The 21,859-nt window shown below is 36.8% G+C and overlaps 1 protein-coding gene and 6 non-coding genes across 7 annotated transcripts in view; 1 reads left to right on the top strand and 6 right to left on the bottom strand.

The window, feature by feature from the left end:
* The window catches only part of LOC118740683 (bone morphogenetic protein receptor type-1B-like), a 740,115-nt gene that overhangs the window by 36,656 nt on the left and 681,600 nt on the right, over positions 1 to 21,859 (top strand). The window lies entirely within an intron of this gene.
* On the bottom strand, positions 1,928 to 1,998 carry Trnag-gcc. The gene has a single exon. It is a non-coding gene; the product is annotated as a tRNA-Gly (tRNA).
* On the bottom strand, positions 4,076 to 4,146 carry Trnag-gcc. The gene has a single exon. It is a non-coding gene; the product is annotated as a tRNA-Gly (tRNA).
* Positions 7,766 to 7,836, bottom strand: Trnag-gcc. The gene has a single exon. It is a non-coding gene; the product is annotated as a tRNA-Gly (tRNA).
* Trnag-gcc lies at positions 8,541 to 8,611 on the bottom strand. Its single transcript has one exon. It is a non-coding gene; the product is annotated as a tRNA-Gly (tRNA).
* On the bottom strand, positions 17,374 to 17,444 carry Trnag-gcc. The gene has a single exon. It is a non-coding gene; the product is annotated as a tRNA-Gly (tRNA).
* Trnag-gcc lies at positions 18,120 to 18,190 on the bottom strand. The gene has a single exon. It is a non-coding gene; the product is annotated as a tRNA-Gly (tRNA).

Here is a 21,859-nt window from a genome sequence, read left to right as displayed (position 1 = left end):
TTTATAAAAGCGTTGTATATTAAAAAGTTTTTTTTATATTATTTATTCTGTACTTTTTAGTCCTGTCTGAATAAAATTTTGCAATAGATATTAAAATAATTCAACGATATTAATAGAAAGGTGCACACACATGCATTTACATATGTATGTACATACAAACGAGCACCAATTAATTTTATTTAAAGAAATGGCGTGTCGTCTATTTCCGCTGTAGCAAACGTAGTACATAGGGCGACATCTAGATGTCATCTACCTCGCCCTATTCACTACAGATGTCGCCTTATGCACTATGCTTTTTTATAGGAACTTTTCAAAGCAAAGCTTTATGGTGTCGGACACACAACATTGAAAGTTTCTGGATCCACAACATTGAAAGTTTCTGGACACACAACATTGCAAGTTGATAAAAGCGTTGTAAAAAGGAAGTGCGCCTGGGCCACACTATTTTCCTTTATTTTTATATTTATACTCTATCGATAACAAAATCAATAGTAACATCCATCAAAATATCGATAGCAAAACCGAAAAAATATCTATCAAAATCGATAAAATTATCGACAAAAATATCGATAGCAAAATCGCTAACAAGAACGATAAAAATATCGATGAGAAAATCGATAAAAATATCAATATCAAAATCGATAAAAATATCGGCAAAATATCGAAAATAAAAACGATCAAAATATCGATAACAAATTCGATAAAAAATATCGATAACAATATCGATAGAAAATATCGATAACATAACCGATAACAAATTAGAAAAAAATAACGATAACAAAATCTATAAAAATTCCGATAAGAAAATCGATAAAAATATCGATAACAAAACCGACCCACAATGGCATAAAAAAGGGTCTTCCGCTCGGGAAATGGTCTGCTGTAACCTCAAATGGCTGAGAAACTCCCGGAGGTCGCCCGGTATCCGAATCACTCTTTTTTCAGTTTATTTTATTGCATATTTACATAGATTTTTAATAAAAATGTACCTAAAACAATAATCTTACCTCTTCTCTTTGTAGGTAAGTTCAAAGGCTTCTTCAAATACATATTTACCACGTAAGTTTCTATAAATTAATGCCAGTATAGATTTTGATATAATTTAAGTTAACATTTCAAGAATTTTAAAATTTTAGTATACTAACTTAATTATACCTCCGTTATCGAAAAGTGGATTGCATATATTCACATATGTACACGCCGTCTGCGATTAAAAATGGCTTTACTAATAATAATATTTTATAAAAAGAAAAACTTACAAAAAAGAAGATAACTTTTGATCGGCTTAAGGTTATAAAAATCAGAGCTTAAACGAGTACCAAATTTTTACGTTATAAATATGTATTTAAAATTTTTACAGCCATGACATTTCCTTTGCCATAAATAAAGAAATTAACATGAAATACAAAATGTGACTCTTGTTGTTGTTGTTGTCGTTGCTCGCTAAGCGGATTTCACGTCTACTGGCATCAAATAAAAATGTTGGGGCGGATTTCGTTAAAGCTCATTTTTAATGTCGCATTTTATTACTTTATTTAAATTTTTTCTTCTGAAAGCGACCATTTGATGCTTGAAATGTGTTTTTGCATAAATAAGCATTTAAAAGTTAAACTTTATTGCTTCTTCCTTTGTATTCGATATTCGTATTCAATGCTTTTGCGACCTGTTGTCACTATTTTTAGCATTTGAATAGGTATAGGCAAGTGATTTGGTAAAGCTAAATTATTTATGAATGAATTTGTTAGTAAAAAAAATTTGTTTATATGTAGATCGCTTAAATAAAAGAAACCTAAAATAGGAATTTGGGTAAACTAACAAAAGACGTAGTAAATATGGTCGCAAATTACGAATTCCTCTATGAATAGCATATACGAAGATATGAAATTCGTTAAGTTATATTTGGCGATTTATAAAAAAAAAATGCATATGCATCGGCCGGGAATCGAACCCGGGCCGCCCGCGTGGCAGGCGAGCATTCTACCACTGAACCACCGATGCCTGTTGGGAATATTGGATACTTTTATTATAAAATTCAAATCTAAATCTATAAGTGAAAAGTAAAATGATCTTAGTTTATCAAATAAAAATAAAACACAAACAAAAATCATACGATTATGACTAATCGAGAACGAGAAATACCGCCATGATGGTGTTTCAATGTAAAAATCACTATAAAAAAATTACTTGAAAACTTTATATGAAATTTGGTTTTTAACGCCAAATGAAGTTTGAAGAATTCATACTTATGTCTGATTGCCGACCTTCAGCCACCTTAATCTTAACTTTTTTATGTGAAACTACTCCTTTTTCTACACCGCGAGCGATTACGGACTCAGCGCTTGCGTAATTCGTGTCGAAAGATTAAGCACTGCTCCGGTCGTAAAGCTCCTACAGTTCGATATAATCACAGAACTTGCGAAGAGAACAATGTCTCCCGAAAACCCTTAAAGCCTTTTCATCTTCTGCGTCATATGAACAGTTTATTTTTCGTCGAGAGAGAGCATCTGCTTTTCAATTGCCTACAGAGCGCAAAGTAGGTTGATCTCCAAGTTGATATTATTGGTTGTGTTAATGATGCATCCTTGGAGGACAAAGCCCTTCACTACTCCAAAGTCGTAACTGTTAATAGTGACGTGTTCGCCAATATACGAAAAGTCTTTGTGTGTTGTCAGGAAGTACTTTGTCTTGTCGCGTTCTGTTAGTCCCTTCTCTAAGCTGTAGAATGCTGCTCTGACCATTCTATTGTTTAGGCCGACTTTGTCAGTATCGTCTGCATAAGTCAGTAGCATCGGGCTTTTGGTATATAGGGTACCACTGTGTTTCAGAGTGGCAGCTCTTATTACACTTTCTGGCATCAATTTGGAAGGGGCGGTAGCTTTCCTATGCAGTGAAATATAGTCAATGATGGATTTGCCAGTTCTGAAGCACACTGATAAGTTGCAATCAGTTAGTTCATGAAAGGCTTCAGTCTTTTAGGCAGTATCGCCGTTAGGACCTCATGAGCAATATTTTGAGGGCTGGTTTCGCGAAAATAGCCAGATCGATCTTCTTGTGAATTGGACAAAGTAAACAGAGATTACAACCTTTGGGTATATATTCATCAGACCGTCGGCCTTGGAGGCTTTGTAGATTTAAATTCTCACCTCGTATGGGTCGATGGAAGGGAAGCCAGCTTCGTCCTTCAATGGGCATTAAAAGGCATCGAAAGAGTTAATAAATTTTTAGCTCCGGTCTTTAAAAATTTGACAGATGCTTATAGATTTTTCCATTTACCACGCATTTTTATTTTGCACAACTTAATTTTCTACTATATATAGTGCCATTTTCTGGGGGTTTTGGCGGATCTATAAAAAATGGTTAAATAAATATGTAATTGGAATAGAATATTGGGAATCTCCTGAAGAGAAACAGAGTTATCGGATCGAAAAATATTGCTTTTCATGAATGATGTACCATTTCTATAAAAAGTTATATTTTTCCATATAAAATATATGGAAAACTTTGAGCGCGTTGAGCGACCTTCAAACATCCCTGATTTCAAAATAAAAAAATAGGTGTATATTTTCTCGGTATAAAACAATTCCTAGGGGTTGAGAGCATACGAATTCCGCCTTAACTTTTTCCACGTGCATTTTTGGACCACCCTTATAAACAAACATGGCCAAAATAATGGAAACGTGTTATTTTCACCAGCCTTTTTTTTTATAAAAGTGCAGCTTATTATCTAACAAAACCATATAAACTCATATTTCAAAATTTGTGCAAAAATTATAAAAATTCTGCGAAAGTGCATCTAAATTCCCAATTTTTTAATTAGACTTTTTAGAATTGAGTATGCTGTTTTAGTATAAGGTGTAAGTTTTAAGTGGCTAAAAAATTACGTTGATTTTCGGCAATTTTTTCACGCATCTTCTTTCAGACAAAGTATTTTCGAACATTTTTTTTATATGAAAAAATTTCGTAATACAGTCAGAAAAAAAATTATCTAAAACTTACACTTTATTATGCTCAAATCTAATGGGCTATAAAACCACATAATCCAAAAAATCTGTTAAAAAAATTAAAAAAATACAATTGCATCGGCCGGGAATCGAACCCGGGCCGCCCGCGTGGCAGGCGAGCATTCTACCACTGAACCACCGATGCTGGATAAGACACATGCGATCTATTTGCTTGTAATCGTATGCTCAACGCCTATTAAGGCTGCATTTATTTTATTTATAAAAGAAAAAACTCATATCAAACCCGCCTAGTATGGATTTCCACCATAAGACAATTTTTGGGAATTTGTGGTCCTCTCTTTTTTTGCTGTATATTCCAAGTAGCTTTTGCAAAATTGCCTACAAAATAGATCTTGAAAGCATTTTGCGAAGAAGAAAACATCGAAATTTAAACCATTTTCAAAATAAAGAAGTTTTTATGTTAGAATTAAGCACGTGTGACAAATACCATATGGTCTTAGTTAGTTTTGAAGCAAAATTTTCGAAAATTACTTATGGTGGACCTAGGCATTAGGCAGAGCACAATGTCATTGGCTAGAATGGACTTAGGAAGTTTCTTCTCTTTGCTTCAAACTAAAATACATATGATTTTGAGAGCCAAACGACATTTTTTTTTAAATTAATTTATTTTTGGAGATTTTTTCGTTTGAACACGATTTCGTTTTGCACTTCACAGATGTTTTTTCATAATTGAGAAAAATCGAAAAAAATTGGAAATTATTTTATGCTCCCTCTATCGGTATTCGAACCCGCACACTACGGAAGAGGGTAACGAAAGGTTTCTAGCATTTCTTCGCACTTGGCTACAGGCGCAACTTTTAGATGTGTTTTCAAATATTCAATTTGAGTCAATGCCAATCAGACGTTTTGGTGCATTTGTACAGATTTGTACATTTTGACAGAGTGGTGTTGTTTGGAATTCTTTTTTTTTGTATTGAGCTGAACTCATTCTCGATAAAAATTGCTAGACAATACCACTCTGTGATAAGTCCGTTTGTTCAAAAAATACTTTTTCTGTTTAAAAATTTAAATTTAAAATCGCTAATATGGAAAAACCAAAAATGACTGTTTGAAAAAATCATGTAATTTTTTTCTTAGTGTACATAGCTACATACGTACCTTTGTAGATTAATTTGCAATTCTTCGCATATATTTATGCGCTTGCGGAACATGAAAGTTGCATTAGCCGCAGCAAAACAAGTGTAAAAATATTTCCATTACCGTAACAAGTATTTACAATATTTATTACAACTAGCAAGTAAAAAAGAGCGCTGCCCAGCTAGTTAAGTTTGAACAAGAAGAACGCTGAAAGAGTAAGCAAAAGTACAGCAGTGGATGCATATGGCTCCAAAGCATACTTGTAGGTATGTATGTATGTGCCTGCATGGGCATCGCAATAAATAAAATCAAAAGCTTATGTGCTCATGCGCAGCCGCAACTGAGAAAAAAAAATTTAAACTAAATACTCCATAGCATACCTCAACGATTGGCAACAAAAATAAAAGAAAAAAATATGTACGAATGCGCGCAAGCGTGAACCTTACATTGATCATCAAAAGAAGCCGCAACCGCTGCCGCCAACACAACCGCCGCATCAACGTTCTGGCCGCGCGAATACCAAAAACAATCCCTACAAAATCGCTAGGCTTAAGCTGTTCTGAACTCGTTAAGCGGCCAAGCTTGGTTTAAGGTTGCTGCCCAAGCTGAGGCTCACAGGTATGTATGCGCGCACAAGTCTGAGATGCAGTAATTGTGTGTGACACCGATGCAAAAGGTGTGTACTACAGAAACAGCAACAACAACAATGTGTGCTCCTATGCAGAGCTGGCAATGAGGTGCATGGTCTTGTGTGGAGCTTATTTATTAAGAAGAAGAAGAAGAAGAACGCTGGACTCCCTTTGCAGTTGGCTGGAGCTGCAACAGCTTAAGGAAATGTGAAGTTTGATTCAGTGCGAATTTGCTTGGCAATAAATTTGGTTATTTGATGTTGCAGTAAGTAACTTTGTTTAGCGGTTTCGACGTTGGAGAACTGAGACAGTGCCAAAAAGTTCCCAACAGATTCCGATAAGTAAAGCCAAATATGCCTTTGTTAATAAAAAGCAATAACCTTTTTTGAACTTTACTATTTTGTGTATGAAATAATAATTAGTTTTTACTTTCTATTTTTTAAAGCAGACAATACCAGCTAATTTTGCTTTTTAAATTTTAGTCGTTTTTTTAATGTAATATGTTTGGATTTGCTTTTTAAATTTTAGTTAAAAAGCTAAGTTAAGATTTGCATGTAGTTTTGGACCTCAAAATCCCGAAAAGTATCGAAAAAATCCCGAAAGTCAAATAAGATGCTTCTTGAAAGGACAAAATACTGAAAACTAGAGTACAAAGAACCTCAAAATGTTGAGCAAAGAATTCCTGAAAAAATTCAAAATGACCCAGAAAGTCCTGAAAAGTGAAATACGATGAATTCTGAAAAGTACCCAAAAACTGCTGTAAAATAAAAAATGAATAATCCCGAAAAGTGCGGCAAAAATTTCAAAATATTTCGGAAAAATTTCGAAATGTAAAGTATGGAGGACACCCGAATAGTCCCGAAAAATCGCGAAAGATCCCTAAAAACGCAACACTACCAAAAAAAAAACTCTGAATGGTTCCGAAAAGTAAAATACAAGAAATCCTCAGGAAAGACCGAAAACTGCAATATAAAGCATCCAAAGTCCCGAAATAACCCCTAAAGTCCCCGAAAATTCCGGAATATTTTCAAAAGCAAAAAACGAAGTTGGGAAAAAATCATAAAACTCACTAAACATCCCTCGTCTTCTCTAAGACTAAAATGCGAGAAAACTAAAATACGATGAATCCAGGAAGATCACTAGAAATAAAACAGAAACGAACACGAAAATTCTCGAAATATTCCGAAAAGTAAAATACGAAGATTTCTCTCAAAAACCCACGAAAGGGTAGTTATAAAGAATCTGAAAGGTCTTGATAAGATCCCAAAAAGTTCTAAAAAACTCCGGTATATTCTTAAAATGTTGACAACAAAAAAAAAAACAAATCGAAAAGTTGCAAAAATATTTAAAAGTTCCCCAAAATCCCGAATTCCTTGAAAATTTTCGGAAAACTCAAATTTTTCTGATCAAGAAGCAATTAATTATTTTATCCACGTACAAATATTACAAAATGTTCACCACAAAATAAAAGGCACAATGACGATTTATTTCCGCCTTTAAAAGGGGCGCAAATCTATATACATATATTTTTTGATCCAAATAATTAAAGCCAGAATTTTTTAAGTCACGAAGAAGTTTTAAAATCTAAAAATCGCATAAAAGGTCCCGAAAAGATCCCAAAAAGTTCCGAAAAACCTCGTTAGATCCTTAAAATTAAAACACAAAAAATTCGCAAAGTTACAAAATTTTTTTAAAGAATCCCCAAAAGCGCGAATTGCTTGAAACTTTTCGGAAAGTGCAACTTTTTCTGGTCAAGAAGCAATTACTCATTTTCCATGCACAAGTATTAAAAAAATGTTGTACTCCACAAAATATAAGGCAAATTTTATTTTCGCCTCAAAGAGGGGCGCCAATCTATATTTTTTGCACAAAATAATTATAGTCTGCATTTTTTAAGTCATGGAGAAGTTTCAAAATCGAAAAGTTACTTTTATTTACTGTCTCCGAAAGAAGAAAAAAACTTAAAAAAAACAAAACCAAATAAAAAAATTATAACAATTAACAAAAAAAATATAAGAGGATCACGAAAAAATCGTCTGCATCGGCCGGGAATCGAACCCGGGCCGCCCGCGTGGCAGGCGAGCATTCTACCACTGAACCACCGATGCCTGTTGTGTTTCGCTGACAAAATTGTTAACTTCAACTAATAAAGTGTGAATAAATTACTTGATTAGTAATTAAACGCGGCATTAAAAAATGTTACATAATAATCTATTTTACTATTTTTCGCCAAATAAATATGTATTGGCTTTTCCCTCTCCAACTGATACAATCGCTTTATAATATTACACCTGCTGGCCTTACACGCAATTGCCTGGTGGCCAGCTACATACATAAGTACCTCGCGGACGGACCACCTGCTGTGTTTGTCGTGTCGCCAAGTGTCCGTGGCGAGTCGAAGGCATTATCGCAACTTACGAATAAATAAATGGCATAAGGCGCTCAGTAGTCGACGGTTTTGGCTACTGATTTTCTACTTAATTTCTTTTTAAATGGGAAATTAAGATAAGTCATAGTTATTAAAAGATTTGCTTTTCAGATTTAACTATTATCGATTTTTGTGTTGCGTTCTTTTATGCATCAGCTCTCAAATGCCTCAACGAAAACACAACTACTGGGCATTTATTTTTTTATGGCTGCACTTGCTTTGGAAATTCCTATTAGGTGGGTAACTGAATAGTCTTCTGTTCCATACACAACATTTTTTGTTCGATTTTATAATCGATTAAGAAAAGCATCACTTAGAAGTAAATATAAAATATATTAAATACACATATAAAAAACCCCACAAATCTGTATAAAAATTAATTTTTGCATCGGCCGGGAATCGAACCCGGGCCGCCCGCGTGGCAGGCGAGCATTCTACCACTGAACCACCGATGCTTGCGGCGGAAGTTCGCCGGTACGAATGTGAAAACAAAGATACTAGTTGACGCAGAGATGATTGCGCTTGCTAGCCATTATTTTGCTGAAGAGTGTGACGATTGATGAGTACAATAAGCATGAAAAGCGATGGGTCAGAAATGTTATACTTTTTTATATAAATACTACCCATTGAAGAATGAGCTCGTCGCCAATTGACCAAAATTTTCTTTGGTTATTTCTTTAAAACCAACACAAAAAAGTGAAAATAAGCTGGATCGGCTAATGGTCCCTACGAGCCATGGATTAATGGAGTAGGTTAGTTGCCCTGGGAGATTGTCTTTTTCATTCGTATTTTTCATTCGTTTTCACTTGCATTTCGTTCGCGTTCTGAAGTCTCGAGCAAATAAAGTAGCTGATTTTATAACTTGCGGCAAAAAACATTAAATTGTGAAATAAGGACATCCAATTAAATGCGGTTTTAATGTGGTAGCCTGCTGTGTGGCAAAAGGTGTCGCTTTAATGTCTTTCTTAACCACTGGTTAGAGATTTTTTTTTGTGTTTGTGAATTCTCATTTTGAATGAAACTCCATTTATGGTGTCTGAACTGATCGCATAAAGTTTTCAAATTTATTAGTCGACATACTAAAAACTGGGAAAAAGAACGCTATCAGTTGCTTTTCTTAGTACATAGTTAATCTTGGAAATCGAGCGATTAGTGTAATGCGTAAGTACTAGGGTGGTTTACTCGGTGTTTTCAAACCGGTTTCAGTCAGTTTTTTGAAAATTATTTGCCGATTTATTTTATTTTTTTAATCCTATGGCGTTTTCGAATACCGAGTAAACCGAATTTTTAAAATCGGAAAAAAACCGGGGTTTCACCTAGTTTATTTATATAAATACCAGAATCTAAAAATTCGAAATAATTTATTGAAAGTGGAACTACATCAAACATTTAAAAAAATTTTATATCTGAATACAGCGAAATTTTTCACTGCAGAAAATTACTTAAAAAATAAAAGGAAAATCGAACCAATATCTTTCGTTGTTTTTTTGTTGTTGTAGCTGCTTGCTAATCTCTGTCTAAATCAGTGAATCGACTACATGTTGCCTTCATTCTCATCTAACAGCAGGCTCATTAAAAGTTCTCATCCGACGGGTGTGGGCGGAAGGGAGCGGTATGTATGTAAGATGAGCTGATGGGAATGGTTAAAGTCATCGGGGCATTTTATTCAAAATTGGACTCAACAGTTTAACCTGCTAAAATATCTGAAATGGAGTTGTGAGCTCGTCGACTGCAATAGATGGCGTTGGTTGCCGATGATGGAATTCAAGGGGTTGGCGGAGGTGCTAATTAATTCTCGATAAAGGACCTGACTATAATAGACTATATTTCCTTCGTCGATCTGGTTTAGCGAATGGTTCATTCTCATTCTCAAGACAGTAAGTTCTACATGCTCGAGTTTCTCCCGACAAAGGGTTATCCGGTTTTTTCTTACTTTGAAAATGGGGAACAGATGTTCGTTGCTAAAATAAGACGACAGATTCCATACCTACGCTCACTTTTCGTGCAAATGAAGATATAGGGCTGGTTTCTCCGACTCCGACTTAACTTAGTTTAGGCAATTTTTTGGACTTAGTCAAGAATAAGCTGAACTTTAACTTTTGACTTAAGTCCAAAAAATGGCTAAACTAAGTTAAGTTGAGTTGGAGCAACCAGCCCATGTCATCGCTAGGGATGCTATCATTACAATTATGTAACATTTATTAACTGGAACAGGAGAATCGATTTTCTTCAAAATTACTACTACTTTTCGCAATAAAAAAAAACAATTTAATACAAGGAAGTGAAAATTCAAAAATCGGGCTCAACTGGTCACTGGAAAATTACATAGCCTTACATACATAAAAAAAAGAAAAAATTATAATCAAATCGAGTGAAAAATTAAGGCTCCAGTGAATTACGGAACAGTAAATGCCAGTTTTGAGCAACATATTTTTATCGGCAGTTTTCGCTTTTGTGACTCACAGCATACAGTTACCGGCTTCACTGATAACCAAAATGCTTTAAATATTCAGAGCTTTGCATTCGAGTAGCCGCTTCATGCAACTGGCTTGATCACTGCGCTTAGCTGTGTTTTGCTCCACTGTCGCCCTATCAAGCTTGAGACTCTGTCACTTTTTCCATCCCCATCTTCCCGCCTACATTAATTTTTTTTCGTCGATTCTGATTCCTGTTTACAGCTTGTGTTTATGAGCCCACAGTGTATGTATGTATGTACTAAATGTGCCCTTAACCGTTCGCTGTTGTCTGTTGACGTTTTCATGTTTGTACGAGTACTCGTATTTTGTGTTGTCTTTATCTTGAATGCCGGCAATAAAATTGTAATAAAATCGATTTTTATGCGTTGATATAAATGAAACATATAATTTATGGCGTACTTAGTTGAATGCGTCTTTAAGCGTTGCGTTGCCTTTCCTTCAATACGAGTAAATCTTTTTTTTTTCTCTGTGTTCTTTCTCTCCTTTTTCGGTGTAGTTCAATGGGTCAATGCAGTTCATTTGCGGTGCGCGGTGTGATAACCGAAAAAATAGTATTTCGAAAGCGTCAAGTGTGCTGTGTGTTGAAATATAAACGATTTTGTGTTTTTTTTTTGTTTTGTGTTTGGTGACGTTTCCAAATCCGAATCGCTACTCGAAAATATTTCACTCATTCGCCACATTTCTTTGACTGGTGCTTGCTCCGCACTTTCCTCATCACACGCACTCTCCTCAATCGCCTTTCTTCAACTTCTTGTGCTTCGTTTTTTTTATTTTCTTCGTCGCCGCGCATGCGCGTCTCGCGAAAGCGACGGAAGTCGAAATTCGACAGCATTTTAATTAAAAGTCACACAATTTTAACACTAACATAGCTTTCTTCTTTTTTTTTTAATTAGTGCGGCGCGCGCACGCTTATCTTGCCACACAGCAGTGACACACACACTCCTCGAGGAGAGATGGTTGCTGGCTGGCATAGCTGATGAGCGCAAGGCATACCTACTTACATACATATGTACATATAAACTTGGTTCAATTTTATGTATGCATATATGTATGTATGTATGTAGCTCCTTGTGTGTAGCTGCACTCAAAATGTATTCCGCCTTGGGGCTCGCCACTTACCTTTTTACAACGTGTTGGCAAGGAACGCGCCCCAGACAGGCGACGAAGTGGCGACACGTTGTCCGTCTGCTGCTCCTCTTTCCCTTTCCTGCTCTTCCCTTGCACTTAAGTTGCATTGCGACCACCCTCCCCATAGCAGCATATATTAACAAAAACAACAACGACCGATCGACTGTGAAACCTGTATCCTCCTACAACAACAACAGCAACTCGCAACAAGCAAGTAGACGTTTGTTAAGACAAACGATCTTCGAAAATGTGGCACAGTGCCCAGGATTCAGTGTGAATTCGTGTATTGTTTTGCACATTGTGTGATTGTATGCGCCTACTGCATGTTGCAACATTGCCAACGCCATTGCCATTGCCATTGCTTGGCTTAATTTGAATCGTTTGTCTGCGCGCTTCTTGGCTTTGCCGTTCGGCTCTCATGATGATTGCCATTTGGTTCGCCTCGCATACGGCTGCCTGGAAGATTTCTGCTTCCACTCTTAGCAATGTTTTGCCGCAATCTTTTTGTCGATTTTTTTTTTTGGAACTGTTTGGACTTGTTTTGCCGTGCTTACAATTAATTCAGGTGGCGCTTAGCTCTGGAGCGTTTCCTGTGGCATTGCGTGGCGGCTGCGGCCTCACAGCATCCTTCTGTATTGCTGCTGTAATCAAGTGTTTGTTGCACGGGAGTGTGGCAAGTACATGTGGTAAGACATTTCAAGACAAGCGAACAGGTTCTTTGCGTTACACACGCTCGCTTATATCTCTTTACACATGTAAGTATGTATGTATGCATGTAAGTTTGTTTGTTTGTATATATTCGCGTGCAATGTCACGAAAGCCTTAAAACGACTGATTGCCTACTGCCACTGCAGTGGTGGGGCTACTTCTTTTTTTGCGCTGCTGATAGCGCCATTCCGCAGACAAAACCTGACTCCTAAGGAGTACTATTGAGATTAATGTCAAAAGGTTTTTAATTTAATTTGATAATTTCTTAAAAGTATTTTAAACAGTCGCACAGTACTTTCCTTCCATATAAAATGTAGGCAAAAATAGAATTATCGATGGAGTATACACCCATTTTTTTTATTTTGAAATCAAAAAAATATTTAGAGGTCGCTCAAAGCGCTCAAAGTTTTCCGTGTATATTTTTATATGGGAAAAATAAATTTTTTCGTAGAAATGGTATAGAATTCTTGAAAGTCAATATTTTTCGATCGGAAAACTCTGGTTCTCTTCAGACGACTTCGAATAATAATGCTAACGATTTTTTTATTGGATGCCCCATTGCATTTTTCGTGTGTTTTTGTGTGTTTTTGGCGGACTATAAATTATGGTTGCAATGAAAAAATGGTTAAATAAACAATTGGGTATTATCATTGGGAATGTCCTGCAGACAAACAGAGTTTTCTGGCAGAAAAATATTGATTTTTAACTATTCTATACCATTTCTACGAAAAGTTGTTTTTTCCCCATATAAAATTCAATGGAAAAGTTTGGACGCTTTCAGCGACTTCTAAATATTTTTTGATTTTAAAATAAAAAAATAATGGTATATTTATTTTGGTATAGAAGAATCCTAGGGGGTGAGAGTATAAAAATTCCGACTTTACTCTTTCACATGCATTTTTGGACCACCCTAATGTACATATAGTTCGTTCTATTTTCAATAGAGAGGTGTCAAACGGCAGCGCTTGGCCTGTAGATGTGCAATAAAGTTTTGTTTTTTTGAAAGAGGTTGCCACCTGTTACAAATTTTATTAAAATTATTTAATAAGTTAAATGAATTAGATATTACAATATGGGTAGAAATTGAAATGGTTTTGAAAATTCTTTACGTCAAAACGACACGTAGAAGGGTTGCCACATGTTTAAAAAATCAAATTCATTTCAATTAAGGTAATAAGGTAACTGAAATATGATATGTCAAAATCGGCATCAGACAAAAGAAAAAATTGGACATATGTATTTAGCAAGAAATAAGTGAAGAGTAAAAATATTTCTGATTTAATTTAAGAGTCCAGTAATTTAAAAAGAACCTAATCAGAACAAATCAATGATTGCCAATGTATGTATTTGTAACAAAATGACAAATACGATGTTGAAAACCTTTTGTTTGAAGCAAATATTATTTTAGTTTAACTAAATTTGACTTCACAAACCGGTGGCAACCCTCTTCGTAATATTTGCAAGCTAAAACCTTATTAAACCTCTTTCGTCTGACTCCAATATGGTGATACCTATCTATTTCAATTACCTAATTCCTTAAATTCAAATGGAATTTGTTTTTTAAACAGGTGGCAAACCTCTACATGTAGTTAAGTAATAAACCCTTTTCACATTTGATTGATACCCATCTCTTAATAAGTAGTTTAACTTATTAAACAATTTGAATTTAATTTTTTAACAGGTGGCAACTCTTTAAAAAAAAAATAAATCTCTTTTGTCCACAGGTCAAGCATATTAATCTAACACTTCATTTTTGAAAATAAAACGAATCGTGCAGATCTGATGGCACTGAAAAAAAATGAAAAAATGATTTTATGCATTAGCAAAAAACGCCTTACTTAAAAAAGTGCAAAAAATGAGTAGGTTTTTATTTCTTCATATGAATGCTAAGAACCTGTTCTATTTAATAGAATAATAAAAAATACTATATTTTTACATATATTTTTTATTCACTCCATTAAAATTTACCATTTTGTGAAATTTTGATTAAAAAAAATTTTGTTTTTTTCTGGAATACCGCAGGGACGCCCTGTGTTCAATATTATTCTAACATTTTTATTCCCGTAGTTCTCTACTATCTATATGGAAATAAAAAAACGTCAAACTAATATTTTATTTCAAAGAATGGGTATGCTCTTATTAAAATTATTAGTATAAAATTTGTCGACTTTAGTGGCTTACGGGCGGCATATCATTTATTTTATAGGAAAATTTCTGTTTAATTCTTTTTAGTGGATAAATTACCTTTGCAAAAATACCAAACACGTTCACATTGAAGACAACGAATTTTTCGATTTTTGCCCACTGTGAGTCGTCGCGTTGGCGCAATGTGGCGAGTGATTGACTCTTTTATGCCTCCCCTCTTTAACTTTTCAATTATTTTTAAATAACATTTAAATGGGTTGCGATTAATCATTTTCTCTGTTTTTGTTTCATTGCAGGTAAGTTTATATACTGGAAAATATTTTAAATGATCTACAAGCGTGAGTAATGTTATTGCAAATTAAATGGAGCGAATAAGTGATGCCACCTGGAACTGACTTTTTGTCTGCAGTGATTAACACATTGTTATAATAGAACTCATATGTTAGTCAAAATGGCAGTTTGATAAGTCAGCGGCTTTTATAATTTTCCGCGGAATACCTTAGGGACTGGACACTCTGGAGTTCTAGGGGGCTTCGATTTCATCCCTCATCGTACGGATTACTGCGCCACCGGTATTACTCCTAGGAGCTTCTTCTGTCCCCTTTTCCTCAAGGGAGGAATAGGCCGGGCGGGACTTCTGGAGGAGGGATGCGGTGAAGTTCTTTACGGATGGATCGAAATTGGACGGCAGGGTTGGTGGTGGAGTCTTTTGTCGAGAGCTTCCGATCAGCACTAAGTTTAGTCTCCCGGACTTCTGCAGTGTATTCCAGGCGGAAGTAGCTGCTATCAAGGAGGCGGTGGATTCATTGCTAAGCAGCGTTATAACAGTCAGAGAGGTGAGCGTATATTCTGATAGCCAAGCGGCTTTCAGGGCCTTGAGTTCGTTGGAGGTGCGCTTTAAGTTGGTTAAGGAATGTCTGCTCTCTCTTTCGCGTCGGAATACTTTTGCATTAGGCTTATTTGTGTTCCGGGTCACAGCGACATTGAGGGGAACTGTGTGGCTGACGATCTTCCATTGATCGCTTGTGGTATACTCTTGGATAGATGGGCCCCATGTCAGCTTAGCGTCCTTTTGGCCGAGGGTGGACCGGGGGCGGTCGAGGGCGCTCCACAGCTCTCACTTCTGGTGGGTTTAACGGGTCGCTGTCCTATTGGTATTCATGCAGTAAGGCTGAATTTTCCACCGGACCCCTTATGTAGCAGTTGCTTAGAGAGAGCCCCGACGAGCTCTGGAGCATTGAGATTAGCCGAATTTGTAAATACATAATCGGCTCGGAGCGTTTTGTCAATATAGTTTAGGGGGCCTTTCAACATAACCTAACCTTTAAATGCAACTCTGTTCCTATCAATTACCAAATGTTAATAGTGTACTATCACATTTTCAGCAAAGCTACGTCATTAGCGATTGAAAACAGACGTCCTCGTAAATTGTGTCGCAAACTTAATCAGCGAATTTCGTGTGTTTCTCTCCAGCCGTTATTTTTTTCTTGGAGATACCATCACTGAATTTAGGGAAAGGCTTGTTTAATACTACGGAGGCGGTCCGATAAGTACTTCGACTACTAAAGGAAAACGAAAATTATGGATAAGTGGAGATTCCTCCTTTTCGCTCGATACACTTGACACGACGGCGATGCTGCAACTTCTTTAAGCCGTCTGAAAAATACGTTTTCTCGAGGTCTGTCGATGTAGATCGCACCTTGTGAATCCCAAGAAACGGTCTCCATCCCCTGTCGGGCCGATAGGACAGTCTTCGCTTTCTTCGGAGCATGTTCGCCGGGTGAAGTCCACTGTTTCGACAGTTCCTTGGTCTCTGGTGTGTACCAGCGGATTCATTTTCCGTCGACGGTCACGAAACTACACAGAATCTCCTTTGGATTGCGCTTAAAGAGCATCAAACACTGATCTGAAGTGGTCTCACGGTTGCGCTTGTTGTCCGGAGTCGCGACGACCGCTTTCCCTTACCCAAAATTTCATGCAGGAAATGAGGCACACGGTCTTTTGAGATGCCTACTGTCTAAGCTATCTTGCGCACCATCAATCGGCGGTCTGCCAGTACGAGATGGTGGATTTTTGTAACGCTATCCTCCGTGGTAGCCGTTTTCGGGGCACTTCGGCGTGACTCATCAGAAACCTACGTGCTACCACTTTGAAACTCGTTAAACCAATTTTTGACGGTCGCCATCGAAGGTGAAGAGCCACCGTAAACAGCATCCAAACACTCTTTGATTTCGCTGTGCGACTTTCCCTCCAAAAACAAAAATTGAATCACCGATCGATATTGCTCTTTTTCGATTTTTCTAAAATCCATGGACACGCCCGCTTTCACAAGCGGTCAAAACAAAACTGTGAGTCCGATTCGGCTGAAATTTTGACACCAGCCGTCTACGAGAATGTACTACACGATAGTAACTTTCTTTTGCGATAGTGGCGTCATCGGGTGGTTAGGATAAGTACTTATCGGACTGCCCGCGTATGTGGACTCTGCACATTTGTATATCGCGAAAAAAAAATAAAAGTTGAGCTTCATACATTTTCAAAACTGTATATCGTGATGTGGGCAGTCTGCTCACAATGTCGATTGGATGCTCTCTTTAGAGATACATAAGTCGCCCAAATAATTGCAGGGACTTTTACAATGGAAGGACCTTCTGTGCAATAAAAAAAATTGCACTAAGATATTATTAAGTAAATTATAGTTACAAAAACCCTCGTATATCGTTCACTAATTAATAAAAAATAGTAATAAAAAATGCGTATGCATCGGCCGGGAATCGAACCCGGGCCGCCCGCGTGGCAGGCGAGCATTCTACCACTGAACCACCGATGCTTGTTGTGAGCGAGGCAAATGATCCAAAAAACTGTAGATGCTAAAAAAACGAAAAAAGTAAATCACCTCATCTCAAAAATTTTATCTCTACTTTGTTTTGATTGCCCAATCGTTAGTAGCTTCTACACAAGTGTGTATATATGTATCTGATTTGGTCTGTATAAAGCTCGAACCGATGATAGCTCTCTTGTGTGCAGTAATTGCCCTCTCGAAAGATCCCTAGAACTCATGGAGAAACGGGAATCTCTTAGCCATTGACTTTTTAACCGACTTCAAAAAAATTAGGAGGTTATCATTTCATCGGAATATTTTTTTTGTATGTATGTTACCGCCGCATAACTTTAGACCACGTTAACCGATTTCTATAATTATTTTGCTATCGGAAAGGTGTTGCCTCCGAGGTGGCCTAATACTAATCATTGGATAACGAAGAAACTAACGGTACTCTTGAATGTTTCTATGAAAATTGAAGTCGGTTTTGTTTTTTGCTTAAAAATTTTCTCGTTCATGTTGGAATTCTTTTCTTTTCAAAGGACCGTTGTTAAATTCAGTGCAATATTTTTAAATACCTACATATGTATAAATGTATAAAGAATCTTGTTTTTTTTTTATCTCTTCTTAAATATGTTGTAGTAAGTAGTTAAATAAGAAAAAAAGAGGAAAAAAACATAGTATTGCATCGGCCGGGAATCGAACCCGGGCCGCCCGCGTGGCAGGCGAGCATTCTACCACTGAACCACCGATGCTTATTGATTATTGACGATTATTTGCGCAAATAAAATTTGGCACAAAATAAAAATATTTGAATGAGCTAATCTTAAAAAGAAAATTACTAAATGTGTGTATGCCAATGTTTATCAATAATTAAAGTTAATCTGCCTTTGTTGTTTATTTCGCTAATTTGCCAATCACATGGTTTAAGTTCGTTATCTCTTCAATTAATTTATACATAGTATATAGCAATCAAATTTAAATTTTAATTAAAAAATACATTTATTGGCACTTTTGCTAAAAATAAATGTTTTTCAAGGTGCTTGCTGGTAAGGTGTTTTCGATTTTATGTTATTGTGGCTCCCGCTTTAGAGAACAATTGTTCACAAGGAACTGACGATGCAAAAACTTGTAAAAATAGCCGAGCTTGCTTAAACATACAGTGGTGGTCAAAAATGGATGAATGGTGTTTCGTTTTTAATATTTACAATATTTTTCAAGCTAAATTTTTTTTGATATTTTTTTATAAAAATATGGTTCATGCTTTAACAAAAGCCATATAAATTTCAAACTTTATACAGAATTTAGAAAAATACCCAAATTTTTATTTAAATTTCACGCTTTTTAACCACATTTTTTTCTTTTTTTTGGGGTCTGCAGTTAACAGGATTATAAAATTCTAGTAAAATTAGCGCAAGTTTTGATCGGCTAAAAAATCGCATTGATTTTTAATATTTTTTTTTTTGCTGACGGCTTTTGCGTTTTTTTTTTCACTACATAAATATCGAAATTTAGGAAAACTGGCGTTGACTCTTTTTTATTTTTTTCGCAAAAGGTCTGGCGAATATTCTTCCACAAAAAAAATTAATTCAGAATCACATTCTGAAGAATAAATTGTTCTTTCAGTTCAGCTTCGTGTCTCGAATAGTGTTTAAAAAAAGTTAGTATTGCTTGCGTGAAGCCATCGCAATGTTAACGATGAAAAGAAACTCTATCTACTCCAATTAAAAATGGATGACCCTCCATGCGTTTAATTAATTCTTGCTCGCACTAATTAATCACTTTCCCATTCAACACTAATCGAATTAAGGAACCATTCACACAGCAAAACATAACTCCTTTTTTAATTGTATAAAATTTAAAAAAAACTAAGAGTTTTTATTATAAGAATAATAAAGTTTCTCAATAAATCGAATTTATTACGCTTATTTCCTGTCAGTTTTGCGCTGCGCTGTTTCCCTTTGTCTTCGAGTATTTCCATTTTACTCATTCTTTGTGCGCACAATACATTGATTAATTCTGACACCATTTATCACGCTACTATCCCGTTTCTACAGAAAAAATCTACTCTGTATAGGAGTATATTTATAAAAGTAAAAAGAGAGCTGATGAAGCTAAAGTTAAAGCACGAAATTAAAGAATGAAAAAAAAAACAACAAACGGCGCGATTCGATGCAACGCAAGGAACGTAGCCATCGACGGATGATTCTTTGGCTAGCTGGCTGGACTGATTCATTGGCACAGCAGCAGCGGCAGCAGCAGCAGCGCTCACAATAAAATCCAATCAAGCGATTGGTTGCGCATGCGCGTGAAGCCTGAACGGGAACAAAAAAGCAAGCCCAGCAAAAAGTGCTGGAGTACTTACTACACCATTCTACAAACGTATGTAGGTAATCTTGATGGAGCAAAGTATGTATGTATCTACGTAAAAACCATAAAGGCTGTGTGCTGTGGGCCTGTTGTGAGTAGGAATTGAAGGTGGTGGCGGTTGGGAAAAATGAGCTTCGAAATGGAGTGAGCCTCATGCGAGATGGAGGAGCAGCAGCTAAAATGCATGCAACCACGTTTCAATAGCCAATTTAGAATGTTTTTCTACTTGCTGTGAACGGTGCTATGCCTGAGTGAGATGATGCCGATGCTGGTGATGACGATGGCTATGCTGGTGGAGGCAACAAATCCAATTTGACACGCAATCACGTAGAACCAATCGTTTTGGAATTTAGTATTGAGTAGCGCTAGTTTTTCTTTCTTTGCTTTTATTCCACACGGCGTTCGTACATTTGTACTTCAATCGTCTGCTCCCCAAATCCCCAATAGCTTAACTAATGCATTTTTGCCACACTCGAGTTAAAATGTGATTTGCATTTTTGCAGCACCGCTGTGCTTTCTGGGATTTTTGTTTTCATTTTTTTGTTTTGATTTCAAAAGTTGAGTAATCTCCGATTGCGCACGCACAACCAACCAACCAACCAACCAACACGCTCGATCAGTCTAGGGTGCATGAATGAGCTAAGGTGGCTGGCAATTGGCCAGGCTATGAACGTGAGGAGGCGGTTGAGCTGAGCAGTAACCCAACAAAGTACGTGCGGCAGCCGTGGCAGCACCTAAAATACTTTCGGAGAATGTGCGAGTGGTCTTTGTAGTGTCGCCATCGCCATAGTTGCTTTGGTGTGTGCGCGCTACGCCTGCGCGCATTTGCGTTATGATTAATGATGTTTTGTGCGAACTCTAGCGTCCTTCCGCCGCCCGTAAAAATCCTGCCTTCAACCTCACGGCCACATAGATTGTGCATAGCCGGAGAGAGAAATGTGCGATTATAATGATAAGAAACATTGTGCGTCTAGTGAATGATGAGCCGCAGGCCAAGCTGCACAGTGCCAAGTAGGAGTAGAGCGCGCTGCGCGAGTCAGAGGTTGAAAATGTGATGCGGCGTTTGTGACTCTGACCGTGGCTTTGGATGTGACTGTGGCATTGGAGGTTGGCTCGCGCAACCTGACACAATCTCTGTTTGGAAATCTAAAGTCAAGTTAAGCTACATAGCTGACCGACCGCCAGTGCACCAAAATGTTTAACCATCCAAGAGGCTGTCTCAAATATTTACGCCAACCTTGCCCGCTTATTTTGCTACTATTTTTCTTCTGGTTGATTTTTTGGTCCTTTCTCTTTTCTTCCCTGCTTTTTCTGTCTGCCTCTTCATGCTTTACGATTTACTCGCTTGCTTGCCTGCACCCCTCTTGGTATGATCCTCTCAATTCTTTTCATTCTCTTTCCTCCGCCACCTATTTTTTTCGTTATGCGTTGCCAGCACTTTTTGCAATTTTATGGCGGCAAATAATTTATTTGATCACACTTTGAAGGTCCTCTTTGAAGGTGATGCCGCTGCGCATTTACTCTATTCATTTTCTGTAGTTTATAGTCTTCGCTCCTTTCTCGCCGCTCGTTCGGAATTCTGCTGCCAATTGTACTGGATTCGTTTGGCTGATTTGTGAGTGAAGTTTAATGGAAGATTTATGCCCCCAAATTGGATGCTGTTTAGGCATTTTGAATAGCATATTTTTGCATACAGATGGAAGGATTGGAGCAGGGTGGTGAAGGAGAGGCTAGAGGCTTGGAATTCTATTTTGCACCTTGGCTAATGAGTTCTCAGGAAAGAATTTTTTGGTTTTCGATTTAGAGTTATATAACAGTACATTAAATTTATTATACATTGTTCGGATTTCAGCCTAATTTCAGGGCTATCACTGAATCCATCGAATTCGACTCCTTTCTACGAATACATACGAAAAAATTGTTAACACTGAATTCGAGGGAACTCGAAAATATCATTGCCAGCTTCGAACGGCCGTAAAGGATTTTTACGTAGTATATGTTCGCAATTTTGCTCACCATACCCTAGCAATAGCAATGGCCCAGTGAGCGAAGCA

This window comes from Rhagoletis pomonella, unplaced genomic scaffold, assembly GCF_013731165.1.
Source record: "Rhagoletis pomonella isolate Grant_MI unplaced genomic scaffold, Rhpom_1.0 Rhpom_scaffold_00006, whole genome shotgun sequence".
Lineage (NCBI taxonomy): Eukaryota > Metazoa > Arthropoda > Insecta > Diptera > Tephritidae > Rhagoletis > Rhagoletis pomonella.
This window is presented reverse-complemented; position numbering and strand designations above follow the sequence as displayed.